A 7,435-nucleotide genomic window follows, 5' to 3' on the forward strand; every position below is an offset into this window, starting at 1 on the left:
GTGTATGTGTGTGGTGTGGGTTGGTGAGGAAGTTAAGCACTTCCTACACCTCAAGGGATCAAATACATAAGAGCAAAAGAATCATACACAAGATGAAGCAACACATATGAGAAGAAGAAATCAACCAAACATGAGCATGTAATCATCCATACACTAGATCATGAGAGAGGCAAGATTAACATCAAAGAGAAATAAACATGCAATTCATATAATTCCAACAATATATCATCCCTAGGTTCCTCTAAATTCTTCCATACAACATATCAAGCAAACAAAATAATTTCGTCTCCGAAATTGCCTAAGAATAGTAGTAAAGGTTTCATTATTTCATTTGCCTAGGTTTGTTGATTTCAAGTTTATATGTGTGGTAGGGTGTATACTATCTATGTTCGGCTGGCTCATTTTAGTCTTCCTCCCTTAAAATCCTTTTTTTTTACCCTGATGCTTTGCTAAAATTTATTTATTTATCTATTTATTTTTAAAGATTTAGATTCATGGCGACGGTTTTCCTCTATCTAGAGTAAAAATATTTATTTTCAATGTTAGAACAATACGGAGAGACGGTTGCAGTGGGCTTGAACCCGATACGTCGATCATCTACTTGACAATGGTAGAAGACTCATCGTATCCCTTCTTCGTCCTGGTGAATCCTGGTCTTCTGCTCGGTCAAAGCAGTGAATCCATTGGTAGTCCCCCAGGATTGAGAATTGAGTCAAGCCGCGAATACTTCGCAGGTGTATACTTCCGTAATTCCGTAGTCCGATCAATATAAATGTTTAGGGAACAACCATTATTAAAAAGTTTAAATCTCCTATTTATAAAGTTGTCCTTTGGGTCTTGGTCTGAGAAAGTTCTCATTTTAATTCTTGTCTAACTTAGTGATTTAAATCTCCGACGGTGCTTATAGTCAAATGATTATCCTAAAAAGGTTTCTAATAGTATAAAATCTTATATATATATCACCATTTCGATCTCATGTCTAGTGGGTTAGGAGCAGACTGCACTTCAGTTTTCTAAATTTCGAGAGGGAAGGAAGAATTGAAAGTTCTAAGGTATTTCAGAGGTTTGAAGTGCTAATAACGTTAAGAAGGATGCAGAAAAGGAAAGACGAAGAATGTCGTCTTCTTAATGTGGTACGAACCTTAATTCTTTAATAGAATAGGAAAACTTGACATATTTTTCCATAGTCCGCCTTTAATACGAACTTTCGGAGCCTTAAATTGTGAAACCCAATCCTACTTAATGCTCTTAATTCGATTGCGTTGAAAACTATTTAAAATAGAAAAACATATATAAAAATTAGTCTAATCATAGGATGATTCCTAATATTATTAGAAATAACATTTTTATCTTTCACTGTATATTTGGTTTCTACTGCAGACCTGTTTAAATTCAATCCATTATAACCTATTTTGCGTTTGCAACAAAACTCATTAATAGATTCAGCTTGTTGTTTAGTTTCTGCTTCTAGAACTGTTTCCAACACCCATAGCCTATCCTGGAACTTGCTTACCAGCTCCTATTTTAGCAAAGTCTTCACCAGTCAACCATCTGTCTTCATGACTGATCTGCTTCCTAGCCACTTCCACACCCAACATTGGTACCAAAATCTAGCATTGAATGTCCATGGCTACAAAGTATCTTTAATTGTGGACAATACAATATTCAGATGGGGATGTATATATGGAATCACAGTTTATTTATTTTCATTTAGAGCAACCTCACCTATCTGTGATGAAGCACATTAGATGAATGGATTGGGTGGCAGATAAAGACCATGGTAAGCCCCGTATATAACTAACAGTGGATGTTCCTTCTCAACTATTCCATGAGATGGCCCATTTGAGTTTCAGATGATTATATTCGAGTTCAATGGTTGCCTTTGGAAGAAAGAAAACAAGAAGAAAGGGTTGAAGTAATGGGTTTTTGATGATAGGTTTAGAGAAGAAGAAAAGAAGAAGAAGAAGGAGGAGATGGGTTTGAGGATGGGAAAGTGAGAGTGATGGAGTGAGAGTAGAGGGAAATGGGTTTAGGAGACAGGTTTGGGAAAGGATTTGAGAATGGGATTAAGAAATGTAGGTTGGCTATGAATTTGAAATGAGGTTTGAAGTTTGGGTTTTAAGATGGGTGTTGGGAATGTATTTTGGATTAGGTTTGACAATGGGTTTGGAGAAGATGAAGAGGAATGGGTAGAGGCTGGATGCTCTTGGATGGGTCTCTTGAAAATGAGTTTGAGGTCAGTTTTCATGAATGAGTTTAGAAAAGAAAGTTGAGAATGGGATGAAAATAAATGTTGGGAGTGGGTTTTGGGAAAGGAAAGATGAAGAGAATGAAGGAGTGTTGAAGGTGAGGAGGTTTGGAGAGAGGGTGTAGAAAATGAGGGTAGTTTGGAGAGAACTAATGGAGTCAATCAAGACTCAACTCCTGCTACAGCTCCAACAGGACAACAAAGGCAACTTATCAGATGGAATACCTAGCCCAAGCTGTTGAAGGGTCAGATCACACCATCCAGGTCGATGTTTTGGATCCTAGAGGCAACTTAAATTCCATTGATTATGTGGACTAAATAGCATCCTTAGCAGCTTTCTTTATCTGGAAAGTTTTAGAGAATGGAAAGAAATTAAAGTCTGTGGTCGCAAAACTCAAAGAGTGTGCTCGTTTGATGGCAACAACACCAATTGACCTATGAAAGGAAGGGAATAGAAAAGATTAATAATTAGGCTAAAATGAAGTTGAAAATGGACAGTAAATTGTTGCCTCTTAATTATTATCAAACCTTATATAAAAATTTTCAATTGCAACAATCTAATGATCAATGTATGCTAAAGTATATAAAATCAATTTTTACAAATCGTTGGGTTTTGTAAATGAGCTTAAGGGAGTGCATGAGTGGATAGTTTTGAATGAGTTCTGTTGAAGGGGTTTTGGGAGTTTGTTTTAGGAATGGGTTTTAAAAGTGAGATTGGAATGGGGGTTAGAAAATGAAGTTGAGGATGGTCTTGGAATGGGGAGGAATGGGTTGAATGTGGATAGTTGAGGTTGAGTTTTGTGAATGAAGGATTTAGGTGGAAATGGATATTGGGTGTTAGAGGGGATTTTTTGGAAATGAGAGAGTGGAGATGGGTTAGGGAGATGGAAGTGAAAATGGGAGAAGGATGGTTTTTTTAAGGAAGATGGACTTTAAAGATGTGGTTTGGGGGAAATGGGTTGAGTGTGGGTTTGAAGAAATGAACTTGAAGATGGGTTGAAGGTATGGGATTTGAGAAGGGTTTTGAGATGGGTTTTATGAGAAATGGAGTTGGAGAATGGGAGTTGAGATGTGAGTTTGAAGAAATGGCTAAGAAGGGTTTTGAGATGGGTTTTGGGAAATGAAATTTTAAAATGGGGAAGAAGAGAGTGAAAGGAGTGAGGTTTTGGTGAATGAGTATTGAAAGAAATATGGGTGATGAGAGAGGATGAGAAATGTGCAAGAGATAAAGGTGGGTTGATGTTGAATGGGTGGAACAAGAAGGAATGGGTTTTGTGAAAGAGAAGAAAATAGTTTGGAGGAATGGGTTTTAGGAATGGAGTTTGGAGATGAGGGAGGGGAGAGGGTTCTTTTTCCAAGTGTTTTGGAGCAATGGAGAGGAAGGAAATGAAGTGGTTTGAGTCCTATTTGCAAGGAGAGGGGACCCCACTCGTGTGCATGTACTAAAGGAGGCCTATCTTGTAACGTTTCTTATATATTTGGTAACCGAATTATTTTTAAAATTTTTATAATGTTTCATCATTAAGTTTAAAATTATACCACAAAATTTCATCTTATTTGAAGTTGTAGATAAATTACTAAAATTCTAGGAGCAACAACCGTCCGAAATTAATAATTTTTGAACAGTTGGTAAAACATCCTAAGTTTATCTATATTATAATTTTTATTTTATTATTATTATTTTTATACAATACTAGACTCATCAAACTTAAATATGCCTTTTGAATCACCGAAATCAGAGTTGTAACGAAGGAGATATGAATTTTTGAAGTTGATCAATTTCTGCAAGAAATTTTGGCGTGGGCACGCCGGGCCCCTGGAGGTTTGGGCGTGGGCATGCCGGCCCACTGTGTATTTTGGGCATGGGCACGTCGGGGTCCTGCTTAGGACTCCTACTTTTTCGATTTTCTGGGCGCCGGTAAGGCCCCTGGGAAAGTACTATATATGATTTTGGGGTAGGAGAAGCTCATCTACGCAATGAACTTATTGGTTTCATGAAATTCCTCCTTCATAGGGGTAAAAAATGTAATTTATTCTTATTTCTACTATTTTCAGTAAATTTTCATTTACCCTTAGATTTTTATCCCTAATTGGGTCGGAACTATAGAGTTTGGTCCGGTATTTGCTCATTTGGTATAGGACAATGGTTTCGACCCTCTAATCACTAAATTTCAAGCTCGTTCCTATCAATGAGCTGATATACTGTAAGATGCTCGGGCCCAATTTCTAGCGATGCTATATTCTTTCGCTCCCCAATCTGAACTCGTTGGAAGTCTTACCTTCCATCTAAGGATTCATCGATTCAGGTGTCTGGGGTGGTTCCTATGGTTTCAGTATCGCTATTAGGTCCCTTCCTAAGTCAGCGGACACGTTAGTGAGTTCATGACCCATGGCCTAAGGGATTTCAAACTATTGCTCTGATACCATCTTGTAACGCCCTGGAAATTGGGGGTCGTGCATACGATCGGCTCCCGAGTTTCCGGGGTCACTTATAACCGGTTCTCATTAATATGCGATTAATCCAGTCTAAATGTGCATTCTAGAATTTCCTGGAACATGAAGCATAACCACACAACTCTACTGAAATGAAAGAAAATCAACTATACCTATATACACATGTCTAAAAGAATACAAACGGGCGTACAAGGTGACGCCCAACAAAAATCACAAAAAGAATGGCATGCCCAAAAGAACAAAGCTGAGCCGCTGTTCGGCGATCCAACGACCCATCTACTGACCGACGGGGTCTCGCTCATCAACTGGAAGTAAGGGAACTCGTCCTCCTCCTCGAGACTCGCGTCACTAGGCTCCACGTAATCTGCATCTCCTGCATCTACGAGCGGGTCTGGTTGGTGTTTTATAATACCGTCCCAGAGTGGGAGTGAGTGATCAACTCAGTGGGTGCTTTTAGTCTTAAGTTGCAACAAGCATCAATTATAATAAGAATTTAATGAAAAGCAATCATTCACAAACATCTAACTAATCTTATTAATGAACATGCATGGTGGATGATATGATGTATGCCCTCGCCACAACTCTCCCTCGAGCGACTCCGTCTAATGATCGCGTATGTCAACACTCCCTCAGTGCGACCTCGACTGCCGAGTCGCCAACCTAGCTAATGTCGTGTAATGACGATGTTAACCGGGTTCTTAGTTAAGTCCATTCATCCAGCAGATTTGGAAATCTGATACACCCCACATATCAAATGCCCTGAACTAGTTACGAGGCCAAGGCCCCCCAATATGTGAGGCCGAGACCTTGCGATCCTTGACCCCGTCGGGTTTCCCCCATCCCCGACTTCAAGCACATGGGGGTGCTGAATGTGGGATCGCTCGCAGTCACTACGGGGAGGCGCGTCACCCCAGCGTAGGCCGACAGCTCGGACACAGTGTCCCATTCCACCATGCCCGGCTCACGAGACAGTGGATCAATATTCAATTCGTTATCGATGGGCTATAACGGTGGTAGGGTATTCCAGTTTCCATACATATGTGAGCAAACAAGGTTAACAAACCAGGTGGGTCAGCAAGTGGACTAAACCGCACGAGCCTAGGCAAGTACGTGGCGGAACAACATCGGGTACAAGCGACCCATGTAGTCTAACTACTGCCGCCCACACGCACTCGCCGAAACCCATGAGTTTAGCCTCAAGGTGGTCCTACCAACGGAACCAACTTCGCTCTCCTCATGTTCCTGACCAACCCAAGGGTAGGAATAGTGATTCATAGCATGCCAACTACCAATGTAATATCAAACATATTCAACACCATATTCTCATGTTGCCCAACATACAATTCAAATTTCTCTAGCAAGCAAACTATTAATATCATGAATAAGGTGTATGTGTGTGGTGTGGGTTGGTGAGGAAGTTAAGCACTTCCTACACCTCAAGGGATCAAATACATAAGAGCAAAAGAATCATACACAAGATGAAGCAACACATATGAGAAGAAGAAATCAACCAAACATGAGCATGTAATTATCCATACACTAGATCATGAGAGAGACAAGATTAACATCAAAGAGAAATAAATATGCAATTCATATAATTCCAACAATATGTCATCCCTAGGTTTCTCTAGATTCTTCCATACAACATATCAAGCAAACAAAATCATTAAACTCCAACTATAATTGGTGTTAAGTCACTTAAGGATAATAGTCCGCACCTATTGATCGTTGAGATCTTGTAAAATGACCTAGAAGCACCAAACTCGATGTTGATCTGCCGGAATCCTAAGACAATGCACTTGCATGTTAGGATTACATGCATTTCTTAGCTCAAACCCAAAGATTACAAAAAATGATGGGTGCTTACCTCCCCATTCAGATAGAAGTGACTTGTAGTTGTGGATATGGGAAAGGAAATGTATTTCTCTGAGGCCCCAAGCTTCCTTGGGTCTTACCTCTTACCACACACTCCTTTCCTTTCTTCTTTCTCTCTCTTTCTCCTCCTTTCTCCTCTTCCTCTTCTCCCTTTCTCTCCTTTCTCTCTTCTCTCTTTCCTTTCTCTAGGGCAAATTCGTATGGGGAGAGGGGTGCCCCAAAGAAGCCCTTTTTATAATGCCATATTTGGTGCAAATGGCCCCAAGTGCTAGGTTTTTACTATACTAGACCTATGAGAAGGTCTTTCTAAGCTCTAGGGCCCATTATGGGATGTACAAGTCAATATACACCGTAGGATAGTTAGCCCTAATAATGATCTACGTATGGATATGATCGGCCTGCCATTTGGATGCGTCGATCGACAGATATGATGAGAAGTCTGTTCAACGGTCGTCGATGGTCGATTGGGGCCGCGGCTATACGGATATGAGTAGGGAAATATCCTCACTCTAGGTGTGAAGTTTGGTCGTAAACCGACGGTCCGAAATCCTCAACTTTGCATAAGAGTGGATGACCCAATTCACTTAAGTTTCAGCTCCTTTCTTTGGGGTATTTGCACTTCTCATGCACTCGTCCTTTAGCTCAAGTTGCGCGGTTCTGGGCAGTACACAGGTCCAACTCTTACGATGGATGTCAAGCCCAATGAGATGGACATTATTCTATAGTTTTAGAACTAGTGGCCCACCAATGAGCGGTGTAGAGCTTGTTTGGAGAATCGGGGCAGTTCTGGTGGCCCTCTGGCCATGAAACTAATAGGATAGGTGTTCCATGGCCCGATGAAGGGCCATGCAAAATTTA

The sequence above is a fragment of the Magnolia sinica genome, chromosome 17 (assembly GCF_029962835.1).
Source record: "Magnolia sinica isolate HGM2019 chromosome 17, MsV1, whole genome shotgun sequence".
In the NCBI taxonomy this organism is placed as follows: domain Eukaryota; kingdom Viridiplantae; phylum Streptophyta; class Magnoliopsida; order Magnoliales; family Magnoliaceae; genus Magnolia; species Magnolia sinica.